The 14086-nt window shown below is 44.0% G+C and overlaps 1 protein-coding gene across 2 annotated transcripts in view; it reads left to right on the plus strand.

Annotated features, from left to right (window-relative positions):
• Positions 1-1459, plus strand: part of PDE1A (phosphodiesterase 1A) — a 158189-nt gene extending 156730 nt beyond the window's left edge. For both annotated transcript variants that reach the window (XM_061608284.1, XM_061608283.1), the window contains exon 16: positions 179-1459. The gene's annotated coding sequence lies outside the window, so the exon portion shown is untranslated. The remainder of the gene's footprint in view (positions 1-178) is intronic.
• The last annotated feature ends 12627 nt before the right edge of the window (positions 1460-14086 follow it).

A 14086-nucleotide genomic window follows, 5' to 3' on the forward strand; every position in this document is an offset into this window, starting at 1 on the left:
AGTACATGTAATGTTTGAATAGATAGATCATCTAGCCCAGTTGAACTCTTCCAGGCTTATTTAGGTTGGGTTTCTTTCCTTTTCAGTTCAAGTTCACTTTCATTACTCTACAGTTAAATTCCTAAAGTTTCATGCAACAGCAAATCACAGCCATTTCCCTCCTTTAATTCTATTGCAGGATGAACAGAACAGCACTAAAACATCTTCATTTCCCACAAGGCTGTTACCTTCAGTGCCAAATCATCCTTGGACCATGTTATCTATATACGCAATTGATGGGTACAAACACTGGTATTAAACATGGCAAAACCCTGAGCTGGTAACTCAAGGCACTTGTAGGAACACTCAAGATACAGAGTCATTTTATTCCTCCTGTTGCGCCATTATTGACTTCGCTGGAATACATTTTCAGCCAAGAATATTTATTTCGATCAGTGAATCCATACTGCCATCTGAAATGTGTGCTAAAGAAGAGTAACTAGCAGAGACTTCTTGGAAGCCTGCTCTGAGTGGAAAACGTCATCATCACTTGTAGATGATCGCGGTGGGGCGTGTAAGGAATACCAAGGAGAAAGTTACTACAGACAGTCCCAACCTTTTTTTTTTTGCAGTCCTGTTGCATGATGACATTCTTATCCACATTTATACAGATCCCCCCCCCCCCAAAAAAAAGAGTGTGTGTGGGAGAGAGATTCAGAAAAGCTGTACGGAAAAATTCAGTCGTTGTAGAAAGGTAGTGAATCTGTTGTTGACATCATCTCTTTGGAAGCAGGCTATTATTAAGGAAGAAAAACAATCTGTTTAAAGCTAGTGAAATAATAGCAGGTGAGACTGTACAACAAGGTCAAAGTGCTCTAGCAGAGGAGCCATTGCCTGCTGGCTGAGCATGCTGCTTGCATGCAGAAGGTCCCAGATTTAATCCCTGGCACCTCCAGTTTAAAATCAGCTGTGCGAGACCTCAGCCTACAGTCTTGGGAGAGGTGCTGCCAGGCAGAGGAAACATTACTAAGCTAGGTAGGCCAATAGCCTGTATAAGGCTGCTTTATATGTTCATTGTTCAATACTATTTTGATTGGTATGCCATGGAAATGCACTGTGTTTTAGATAGACAGACAGACAGAAGAATTATTTGGGGACATGGTCTGAACTTGCTCATAAACCATGTGCAAATGGTCTATGGGACTGGACACCAATGAGGACATAATTCCACCAAGGCCTGCCTATCACACTGAGGACAGCACTGAGGCTGCAGCTGCTGTCAAAGAAACTAGAGTGGCTCTGCATGGCTATTGCGGCTCCTCTGCTCCTTCTCTCTCCCTCCCCCCATATCTTTTGAGCTGAGTACAATTTACACTATCAGGGATGGTATAAAAGAATACCAAGAAGTCATAACTCATGTCAGTTGCCATGAAAGCCATATCAGAATTGTGCACATTAAATATGAATTATTTAATTTGGGCTGGGGGTGGGAGGGGTGGGTGGGAGAGAATCATTTTAAAATATTTTATAAGGGCCAGCGCTTACATTTAGCATGGACTTTGTGTACAGTACAGTAAACAAATGACAATTAAAAAAATAAAAATGTATGATACACTGTATAAGGCAGCTTATAGTTTTGCTAGGTTTGTTCTCCCTCTTTTTCTGTGTGCATGGGTGTGCATGCACTTGTGCATGTATACATGCACGCATGCACAGACACACACACACAGAACTACTACCAGGTGGCTCAAAGAGTCTGGATCATTCACTACATCTTCATGTTCTCTTGCAAAATTGCTTTCCATCAAAAAAAACCTGTTGTAATGGATTGTTTGCTTCAAAATGGGATATGAGAGATACATCCAACATGTATGTATATAATGCTATTCCTAGGAATTACTCAGGAAAATACCCAAAATGTCCAGAGCCCTGTATGCAAACAGATATGCCGATTTATCTGTTTCCTCTGCTGAAGGGAGTGAAAGGGACTTTATGGCTTGGAGAGCTGCATGCATGGAAAGGATCACCGTGTGCCTATAGCAAATCATTAATCTGGGACACAGACTTCGATGACACCTTTGTTTCTGGTTCTCTTAGTGTTTTAGATATGGGAGGAATCCCTTACATCATCTCTTTCTGCAAAGATATGGCAACGTCATACTTGCAATTTGCTCCCCTACAGAATTGTGACAAAGAGCTTACAGATGATGCTGTGCAGAACATGAGCCTGGCAGCCAGCCAGACATCTTTGGGCCAAGATCTCTGAGATTGCAGCCCAAACACCTGTTATCAATGCCAGGTCTTGGCTCTGGTATATGGAAAGAGGGATTTGCCTTTGTCTTTGTGTGAAGAAGCAGACTTAGTATAAGGACTATACACTTTGGAATAGGTTATTTGACAATGATGCGAAGCAGCATTATAAATAGGACTAAGCATCCAAAGCAGCTACCAAAATTGGAAGTTGTATGAGAACCCCTATCAGCTCATAAAAAAAAAATGAGGCGAGTAAAGGACAATCATGCACATACGTACATCAAGTGTGGAGAACCTATGGCCCTCCAGATGTCACTGGACTACAATTCCTATAATCCCTGGCCATTGGCAAGGCTTGCTGGGACTGATGGGAGTTGTAGTTCAACAACATCTGGATGGCCAAAGATTCCCCACACTTGCAGTACTTGCTTAGTATGCACTGCTAGAGATAGCAGGGGCAGGGTGTTTTAAACTTGTAATGATCAGTGAGGGGAAATGCAGGTGAGCACAGCTCTGGGACGTTTTTCACAGCAGGAGTGATGACATCATCTGCCGGAGCACAAAGGTAACTGACCACAAGTGAATTAGGTGGCGAGGCATTCAAGTTTTACTATTGTTTGTGTCAGAAAGTCAGAGGGTCTGCATTAAAAAGAAAAAACAACTTGAATGTGTGCCTGGTGTTGTCATGACAAGCTCCTTCACTTCCGAATTTACCACTACATCACTGGAATGATTTTTCAGAGACAGCAGTGGATAAACTATTTGCTCATGTACAACTCCTGTTAATTTTTCAAAGCAATCCCATCTTCAGACACCATTTATCACTCCTAAGGCACCCTGGGGAAAGTGTCCTATACCCACTTACCCCTGAGTAAACCCCAGTGAAATGAGTGGGACTTACTTCTGAGTAGACATCCATGGGATTGCACTTGTTAGATTCATTTGCTTGTGAGTAGAATAGAAATATTGGACATTTATGGGTGCAGGGAGTGCTAATTGGCTTTCAATGTTTTTATGCAGTCTGTACACACTTCATATTTTTTTTAAAAAACTAGCCAGATTTGGCTGCTTATACCAGCCTTTCCCAACCTCTGGATCCCCAGATGTTGCTGGACTATGACTCCCATCATCCCCAGCCAGCATGGCCAGTGGTCAGGATGATGGGAACTGTAGCCTGGAAACATCTGGAGCGACAAAGGTTGGGAAAGACTGACTTATACTACCATTCTAGGCACTGTGAAAGGCTTCAGTGAAGTGGTACAGAGAAGCAGGCCCTTCTTTCACGTCCCTTCCTCCTATTCACAGAGGAACTGGGACCATGTTACACATAAATTGGTTTTCCAAGCATTTAAAGCAGGGCTGGGGAACCTGGTGCCCTTCTTAGATGCTGCTGGGCTCCAGCTCCTATCATCCTAGACCATTGGCCATGCTGGCTGGGGATGATGGGAATCCAGCAGCAGCTGGAGGGCTACAGGTTCACCAGTCCTGCTTTATGGAGCATTTGCTTTGTTCATCTGGTCTTTCCTGTCTAGCATCCGTGTTCAGCATGCATAGTCTTTTCCATGGCTAGATGGCACTGAGTTATTATGCTAGTAACTAGATTTGTTCATTGGGATAGTGTGCTCTGTGCAGGTCTAGCTCTCAGTTTGAGGGCACCCTGGGCAGAGGGCCCCAGTGGGTTGTGTGCTGTGGTTGCACTGAGAAGGACTGAGCGGCTAAGTCTAGCCAACTATTTAAATTCCCCACAATTCCTCAGAGCGGCACTAGGTTGTGGGTACTGTGGGAAATTGAAAAGGTGGCTCAGTTCAGCCACTTGACGATGCTCCGAATACCAAGCCAAGGGGAAAAAAAGAGCGGATGAGGGCATGCATCAGCCATAGATCCTGTTAGGGATCTTGCACCCTAGAAGCCACCCAAGGATGCCAAGGTTCTGATATGAGACCTGGATGTGTGAAAAATGTGCACCTCTCATATTCCTAAAGCAATTGTAAAAATAAAGCACTGGATCCCTGTAAAGCATTGGATGCTGTTCTGCACACGCAGACCTCCACTTGTGCAACAAGACTGCCCCTTTCACTCCATATCCCTACACACCCCTGTGCACACCCTCAAAATCTGATCTGGAGGAAGAAGAGGAGAAAAAGGGGAAGTCCTGTTTGGCAAGCAGAACTCTGCTTGCCAAGCATTGGATGCAACCCAAAGTTTTCATTCCTCTTATGGGCTGAAGCCCCTAGAAGAGTATCATCTGTGAATGGAAGGATGCCTTGCATTCATCAAGCTCCTTCCTTGACTTGAATGAAAACTTTGGATTTTTTTTTAAAGCAGTGTTAGAAATATAAGAACCTCACATGGATGTCAAATCCAAGAGAATTCTATCCATGTTTTCTCCCTCCTCCTCATATTGGTATTCTTTTAGCACAGCATTTCCAATCAGAAAGGGGAAGGTGTTTCAGCCATGCTGAATGATCATCACACTTGAAACCCACAACCAACATTGAGACTGTGTGGATTTCTATGCTGATTGTTGTTGTCCAAAGAGATATGGATGGCACAGCAACAGTACTGCAAAAAAGCAAGTTGGGTAGCACTTACTCTCTGTGCTAGTACAATAGGCATCACTTCTGTAACAGATACCCTGTTTTATTCTGAGTTCGCTATTACTGTGGATGGGGAAGCAGCCATCTGGAAGCACCCAGATACCCAAGTGCTTTAAGTGCACAGATGTGTAATTGCAATGTCTCCGATCAGCATTCCTCACACAGAATAAATAGCCAGTACAGACAAGGGCTTAATTTAGAACTCCAAGCTTATATGACAAATGCAGGACAAAAATGGGGCTCACTGAGAGAGTTGTACAACTCCCAGAATTCTTTGGGAGAAAACGATGACAGATACAGTGGTATAAATAAAATGTAAGTTTGTGATGTATGTAGGACCTTATAGGGATGCGTACACCACAAAGGCCTTATGAAAAATGTATTCCATATCATACCAAGGAAGTACTTCTTTACTCAGCGCATAGTTAAACTATGGAATTTGCTCCCACAAGACGCAGTAATGGCCACCAGCTTGGATGGCTTTAAAAGAAGATTAGACAAATTCATGGAGGAGAGGGCTATCAATGGCTACTAGCCATGATGGCTGTGCTCTGCCACCCTAGTCAGAGGCAGCATGCTTCTGAAAACCAGTTGCCGGAAGCCTCAGGAGGGGAGAGTGTTCTTGCACTCGGGTCCTGCTTGCGGGCTTCCCCCAGGCACCTGGTTGGCCACTGTGAGAACAGGATGCTGGACTAGATGGGCCACTGGCCTGATCCAGCAGGCCCTTCTTATGTTCTTATGTTCTTATGACCCACTGAAGAGATATACCAACCCTTATTTTGTATATTTATTTTGAGATATCTGGCGTATTCTGTAATTTAATCATGAATTATAATTTTTAACATTTTAAGATTTTAATTTTCAATGTGGCAAGTATCACAGGATGTATGGGGTTATTTTATTTTTCTGCCTATGATAAGAAGGCTAAATAAATTATATTGGAAAGTAACATTTGTAAAATGTTGATATACGTTTGCTATATATAATGAAAACTCTTTGGTCACTGCCTATAGCTGTGTTTGGCAAAACTAAAGCACCATAAAAATGCCCTTGGTTTCTGTGGCTTGTGATTCAGTACTTTCTGCTGTTTCCTCCTTTCCTGTCTGTGCCTCCCAGTGTGGAAAGCTAACATATTTTGTGCTACCTCTCTGTTTTTCTGGTTCCTTCTCCCCAGAAGATTGTGTAATCTGGAAGATGGGGAGGGCGACCACTTGACCATTGCCAAAGAAGAGGAACCTATCACCAATAAAGAACACCAAAAGGGACACCAATATGCATCAAATGTACATGTGCATTTACAGATGCGTGTTTTAGAAATAATTATGGTAACAGAAATAGTGTGCTCAGTTGATTCACTTGCAGCACTTGTTTAAGACATTTTGCTGCCTGAATGGGAACCCAGATGATGCCTGTCACCCTGCTAGAGATGACACTTGAAGAAGTCTTGCTTGTACTGTTGAGACACACATTTCTGCCTTCATCTATTCCCTGCCCCATGATGCTTCCTGAAGCAGATTGCTTCATCTTGATGCAGGACCGAGGCAGGGGTCCTGGCACCTCTTCGGAATACCCTCTTTGCCAGAGAGATACACCCTATTTCCTGGAGCCTGTCCCTATGGGGAAGTGCTAGTGTTCTCTTTTTCAGATTTCAGATTTCAGCCAGGCCTCTAGCAGGGAGAGAGGAGGGGGTGGATATATGAGTGCATGTGTATGAGCAGTGCCAGCTCCAGAGTTTGGAAGGTCCTTAGGCAAGACACTCTCCCTACCCCATCCTCTGTGAACCTATCCACCACCACTATCACTAGCTCTTCCTGCTGCTCCTCTTCCGCCTTGCCACCTGCTTGCCTGCCAGGCAGAGAACCAATGAGCAAGCAGGCAACGGCAGCTACTGCTCCTCCTCCTCCTCACCTCTGTCCAGGTCAGAGTGAGAGGCAAATGAATAAGCAGGTTGCAAAGGTGAAAAAGAGATGCAGCTTCGGGGGAGGGCTCTTGTCAGTGGGCCCCTTGCTGGGAAACAAAACAAATTAAAAAAACAATTCTACTATAGATGCAGACTTGGATAAAGGTCTCTACTTAAAAGGCTTGTTGAAAGAGACAGGCCTCTGGTAGGCGCTGAAGCTTGTCTAATACCAAAGGGTGGGCGCCACAGCACTAAAGGTCTGCTTCCTAAGTTGTTCTATGTCTTGAAGCCAAAGAACAAATATCCTTTTGGCTTTTAAATGGGAAGGAGGAGAGGCTATTGGAAAGGAAACAAAGACAGTGTGTGCTAGGAGGAACAGAGCCTTAAGCAATGTGTAATGGGGAAGGAGGGAGGAACTTGGTCAGCAATCTGTGGCATGGGAATAGGAGTGTTCCAAGCTTGCCCTGCTTGTCGTCTGGGAAATGTTGCCACTAGGGAGGGGGGAGAATTGCATTGCATTTAAAGCTTGCATTTAAAGCTGAATCCATAAAAATGGCACTTTCCAAAACAATGTGGGAACCGAAACACAGCCCGAATTGTCAGAATTCACACTTACCCAAATTCTGTGGTGCAATGCTCCAACCAAACAATGTTTACAAAAATACACATATTGGATAAACATGTGCATTACAATGGCTATATTAGTGAAGATAACTTGCAAAAATGCACTATGTAAGGAGAAATTGCTTGCAAAAACGTCTGCGTTAGCCAAAACTGCAGACAGAAATGTTTCTTATGGGAAAGACACACTAAACTGCTAAAGAATTTTCATGAGGATTATTTACAAATTGCTGCAGAGATGTGAAGAACTGAATTTAAGACTGGAAAAATGAGAAACCGAGAGAACCAAAATTGGCAGTTCCATCCATCCTTAGTTGCAAGGGGTCACGGAAGGCTTGGAAGATACCATGGTTAGGAAAAAATGGAAATGGACGGCCTTCAAGTTGATCCCGACTTATGGTGACCTTACGAATAAGGTTTTCATGGTAAGCAGCATTCAGAGGGGGTTTACCATTGCCTCCCTCTGAGGCTGAGAGGCAGTGACTGGCCCAAGGTCACCCAGTGAGCTTCATGGCTGTGTGGGGATTCGAACCCTGGTCTCCCAGGAAGCTAGGATTTTTATTGTCTTGCTTAAACAAGGCCAGAACAATAAAAACAAACTCTTGACTCAATGGACCTACTCCAAGTATGACTAAGATTGGATATCTCCCACTGTCACTACAACATAACACTAGGAAATCAACAGTTCCTTTAACAGATGTATACAATTAAGGAAGCATAACTCACACCAATAGAGCAATTCAATAATATCCCAAAGGAGCCCAAAAACTTATGATATTAGTTCCTAGCAACCTCTCTACAAATTATATATCTAGTCTCAAAAATCAGAAGCCTCCTCCCTGTTCTTCTGTTAGCAATTCCCCCCTTATGAAAATGAACAAGGCTGTTGGAGAACATCATCCCCTGATGGCGAACATAGTCTCTTTCACCAATACAAGTAAGGCCAGTGCCACCTTGTAACTAAACCCTATAATGACACTATCATTATGAAAATATGGGCTTCTGTCATGCTTTTGAAATCTTTCATATTGTCCTGAGTTCATAAGGAGCTCCAGTCAATGATGCTCAGAGTGCTTGTGAGGGAGGGATGTGAAAATTGCAAAAGAGGGGTGGTTATAAGGGCTGTTTTTTAGTGGCTGCAGCGGACACTGTCTTATAGGAGCCCCAAATATTTGATTCTTAATATGTTCAAGAGCCATCAACTCCTTTGAATTTTAAATTTTTATATTTTTTTGGCTGCAGAAAGATTTATTTATTTATTTAACAAAATTTAAATACCACTTGAATGGACAGACCTCTAAACATTTTACAAAAAACATTAAAATTATCAATAAATCACTTAAAAACAAATGCTGAAAAACATCTGAAAGACAATTAAAATCAGCAGAAATGAAAGAGATTAAAATACATCACCATCTATGTGTCTTGATAGGCTTGATAAAACAAAAATATTTTAAGCAGGTGCCGAATAGAATACAGCGAAGGCAGGGAGTTCCAAACAGTAGGTGCTGCCACGCTAAATGAACTAAATGAACCAAAGCATGCAACACCCAGGACTGAACACTCTCTTCTTTTTCCTGGGGATCTCATTTATGAAAGGCAGAGGATCAGCAACCCTTAGAGAGCTGTCTTATACTGATCATAGTTTCATCTAGCTCAGTAGTGACTACACATTGACTGATAGAGTCTTCCCAGCTCTACTAGGAGATGGTCAGGAAGCCTGGGTCTTCTACATGTAAATCAGGTGTTCTGCACCACTGAGCTATTCCTCAGGAAAACCCATATCTGATATGCTGGGCTCCTGCTGGGAGGAAGGGTGGGATATACATCAAATAATAAAATAAATAAATAAATAAAATTATTATGAGGTATAAAAAGTAACACCAGAAGAAGCCCATCTCTCTCTCTCTCTCTCTCTCTCTCTCATATATATATATACATCTTGGGAGGCAGAGCCAAGCCCAGAGGGAAAGTCATGTGAAAGAAATGGGCTTCACTTTTGCTGCAGAGGCTCGTGTAATTGGTTGGCCCTGAATAATCTCCTCAGGGGGCTGAATAACCCTTGGTCCAGACAGGCCAGTAACCAGAGCCCTGCGTGAAGTTGCACTTGTTAATTCTCCAGCCTAAGTTTCCTGCCCTGGGCTATTTCCAGTGAGATGTGAACAGTAAATAGCTGAGCACTAGAAGAAGGCTCTGTACACACAGCCCATACTTTTAAACCACATGGCTTCCCCCCAAAAATCCTGGGAACTGTTGTTTACCCTTCACAGGGCTACAATTCCCTTAACAAAGTGCAGTTCCCAGGAGCCTTTGGGAGAACCAGTGTCCTTTATCTGTGCTTTAAATATATGGTATGCATTCAGCCACTGTCTGCTGTTTCCTTTCCCCTGTTCTCACATATTAAATGTTGCTTTGAATCTTCCTCCCTGCTTTTACTGAATCCTGAAATGGTTCTAGGTCCTAGTTCTATAGTAGACTGTGATTTGGGGGATCATCCTAAACTATTGTGAACCTATGACAAGAAGCTAAACAGAGGTTGTAGATTTCTGAAAGTCACTTCCCATCCCATCCACACTTTTTTTCTGCTGCCACACAGTCATTTCTGGTCAAACAGAATAGTTTAAAGCACAATAAAACCAGGCAAACCCAGTGAGCAGAGACAGCAGGATCACGGCACATCATGAGCAATGGTGGCTTGATTATACCACTTTCAGCCCTCCAAAGGGGGGGGTCTTATCTCTCTCTCTATTCATTTTGCTGCCTGAAGCAATAAGATGGCACGGCAGCCTTGAAAATGCTTGCACCCAATGCCTTATATCAAGGCTGAATGATAGTGACTGTTAACGGCTCCAAATATGTGCAAAGATACTTGACAAAGATGTAAGAAAATGTCTGTTCTCTCCAGGATGACAGAGAAATGTATTCTTCATTTGCATAACATGAACACCTTGTTTCTTACTTGCACAGGAACTGAACTTACACACTTAGCATGTGCAAACTGATGAGCAACTTTTGCACCTCTTAATGGCAAAGGAAATTTTGAGAGATGATTGACAACCTCAGCGAGGTAATTGGATCCCTGAGCAGCCACTGCTAGCTTATTCTCAGGCTCCTTTTGCAAACAAAATGGCCCTCTCCCCTTCAATTGCCAACTTGTAGAATGTCAATTTCATACTAGCCCAAGAAATAGTTTCATGTAAGACCATTATTACAGCAACCACAACAAATTCAAGACTGGGAATCCACGAAGCCACTTCTCTGCTGCTGAGGGGGCGGGGGGAATAGGGTTATCTGCAGACAGATTTGGATGCTTAATCCTTCCTTTGCTGCTGCTTTTTCCTTCCCCCAGCTGGGATTCTTGGATGCCTATTGAAGTGTGTGTGTGTGTGTGTGTTGGGCGGGGAGTTGCAGAGGGAAAGGCGCAAGCAGAAATTGAGTTAATCTTCCTCTCTCCTTTCACTTCCCAATCTTATGCATCTTTACTCAGAGGTAAGTTCCACTGGATTCAATGGGGCTTCCTCCTAAGTAAGGTTACATAGGTGTGAAGCCTTGGAGTATCCTTCGCTAACCTAGTGCCCTCATCTGGATTACAACTTCCATCATCCCTGGCCATTGGCTATGCTGGCTGGGACTGATTGAAGTAGTGTCCAAAACATCTGGAGGGCACCAGGTTGGGGGAGGCTACCTTAGAGTGTTCAAGGCACTTCTATACACACACATGCATTCTTCTTTTAAAAAATACAGTACAAACCAATGAAGCTGTAACTATAAAAGACCAGAGCAACACAACAAACAGGGAAATGAAACGGCAAAAGCCAGCAGCCTCAACAAAGCCCATCATCAGATGGTTGGGCTGTGCAACTGAATTGGCCGCATGATATCCAAAACCAAATTGAGCTGATTCATGTTTACCTGGGATTAGGGATGGGGTTCACTGCATGGTTGTGATCTGCTTGCTTTCCAATAATACATTGTTTGATCTCTATCTGCCCTTTTTTTGCTCCCACTTGCACTTGCTGTTTCGATCTGCTGTGCGCATTTTTGGGTGATTCGATCTGCAGGTTATAATTTTTTTTGGTGGCCAAAATTTCATAGTTATCAACGTAGAAAAATGGAAATGGACTGCCTTCAAGTCGATTCCAACTTATGACGACCCTATGAATAGGGCTTCCTGATAAGTGGTATTCAGAGGTGGTTTACCATCGCCTTCCTCTGAGGCTGAGAGGCAGTGACTGGCCCAAGGTCACCCAGTGAGCTTCATGGCTGTGTGGGGATTCGAACCCTGGTCTCCCAGGTCGTAGTCCAACACTCTAACCACTACACCACACTGGCTCTTTATCAACATAGATACTTATGTAAATGATGACAGTGTTTGATGTGTTTTTTTGTTGGCAGGAAAAACATTGTGCAATTTTTATGTAGCTTACATGAATGATCACAGTGTTCCCCTTGGTTGTTTGGCGGTGGGAAGAACATTGCATAATTTTTAGGTAGCTTATGTGAATCATCACAGTGTTCCACGTGGTTTTTTGGCAGCAGGAAACAATAGTCATAACTGCAGTTATGAATGCACAGCTGTGATTACCAGGGCTGGCGCCAAAGGGTGGCCAGGTCGGGCCCTATCCGAGGGCCCTCATGGGGGAGTAGTGTTTCCCTTCCACAATCTGCAGCAGGGTCCATGCCGTGGATTGCAGGGAGGGAGCTTCCAGGCCTCCTGCCTGTTCAGTCGCTCCACCTATCTCTCTCCTGTCTTCTGCTGCTGTGCACGCTGTGAGTGCAGGGCTACCATCAACCAAGATGGCAGCAGCAGTGGCTTCTTTAAGGGAATGATGCCCCATAACCATCTTGGTTGATGGCAGGCATGTGCATGCATGTAGAGTACTGTGCATGCATGCCATCAACTAAGATGGCGGTGGGGGCATGAGCCCCTTAGAGAAGACTCCACCGCCATCTTCATTGATGGCAGCCCAGCGCGTGCAGTGCACACAGCAGCAGAAGACAGGAGAGAGGTAGGTGGAACAGGCAGGAGCTGTGCACTCAGGGCAGGCTGGTGCCCAAGGGCCCAGCCATGCCTGGCGCCAGCCCTGGTGATTACGAAAATAACTCAATGTAAAATAGGGGAGAAAGTTCAAAAGAATAAATTCTTGCCGATCTGCAGTTGTGGCTGCAAAATCCGTGCTGATTACAGCCGCGGTCCGCAGCAAGAAATAGGCGCCGATTAGAAAGGACAGCAAACTATTGAATTCAGCTAGAATTCACTGCCAGGTCCGATTTAACAGATATTCTCCCACATCCCTACCTGGGATTCGGATGGAGTGGGTGGAGGAAGCCCCAGATCATCCCAGCTCAGATCAGATCCACCGGAACCATCCAGGGCTGTCAAAAGGTAGGGGCAGTGAGGCTTGCTTGTAACTCCTTCACCCCGTCTCCCAACCACATATTTAATTAGGGTTGAAAAACGTAATGAAACACTGTGTAAGGCCGCTGATCCAGTTCAAGGCCCTGATCCAGACTGGGCCATTCTGAAGTGCTATATCAGTCCCCAAATCAGATGGGGGGGGCTATGCACAGTCCTATCAGAAAGCACAATTAACCAGTGCCAAAGGCTCATCAAAACAAGTCTTCACTAAATACCCCAAAATGGAAATGGACTGCCTTAGTCGATTCCAACTTATGGCAACCCTACAAATAGGGTTTTCAAGGTAAGCAGTATTCAGAGGGGGTTTACCATTGCCTCCCTCTGAGGCTGAGAGGCAGTGACTGGCCCAAGGTCACCCAGTGAGCTTCATGGCTATGTGGGGATTCGAATCCTGGTCTCCCAGGTCTTCACTAAACACCCAAAGCTCAATACAAAAGGGGCCATGTGAGCTTCCCAGGAGGAGTTCCACATGTTGGGCCCTGCAACCAAGAATGCCCTGTCCCACATTTCCACCAACTGCATTTCTGACGGTGGGATACAGAGCAAGGTAGAGATGTGCTAGCATTCCACCCAATTCAGATTTGGTGCTGAATTTTCCATTAATTTGCTTATTCTCTATTGTTGCAGACTGGATTTTTATATAGAGGTTTTCTGTAGCGATTTTCAAAAATGGATTTTTTAAAAAAACAACCTGCCTCTAAAATATTGATATTAAGAACAATAATTTTATCAACATTTCCTTTCAAAATATCAATATTTCCTTGTCAGTATCAATATTTTTGTGTGAGAGAAAAATTGGATTGGTAAAAGCAGTGGCTATCTGACAAAGAAAGAACTCAAATCGATACCAGCCTGTGATTGCGATGAAGTGCTTTCAAACCAGCACTGGCCAACAAATCCCATCCATAGAGCAAAGTCTTTCCTGAACTTCTCAACAGGTGGGCAGGGTCATGAGGAATAAGGCAATCCTTTAAGTAGTACCCTGGTCCCAAACCATATAGGGCTTTAACTTAGAAGAGTGCACTGACCACAAGATTCTGTCTAGATCCCAATTCAGTGCTTTGGAAAGCAGCTGGATTTGCTCCAAGTGCTTGGGAGGCAGCAACTCCCATCATGTCTGACCATTGGCCATGTGGCTGGCATGATGGGAGTTGTAGTCCAACGTCTGGGTGGCACACTACATTCTGCATGACACTAATCCAGCATTCTGTTGTTGTTGATTAGAATTATATCCTGCCCTTTCTCCCAGTAGGAGCCCAGGGCGGCAAACAAAAGCACTAAAAACACTTTAAGACATCATAAAAACATTCTTGAAAC

This window comes from Rhineura floridana, chromosome 2, assembly GCF_030035675.1.
Source record: "Rhineura floridana isolate rRhiFlo1 chromosome 2, rRhiFlo1.hap2, whole genome shotgun sequence".
NCBI lineage: Eukaryota > Metazoa > Chordata > Lepidosauria > Squamata > Rhineuridae > Rhineura > Rhineura floridana.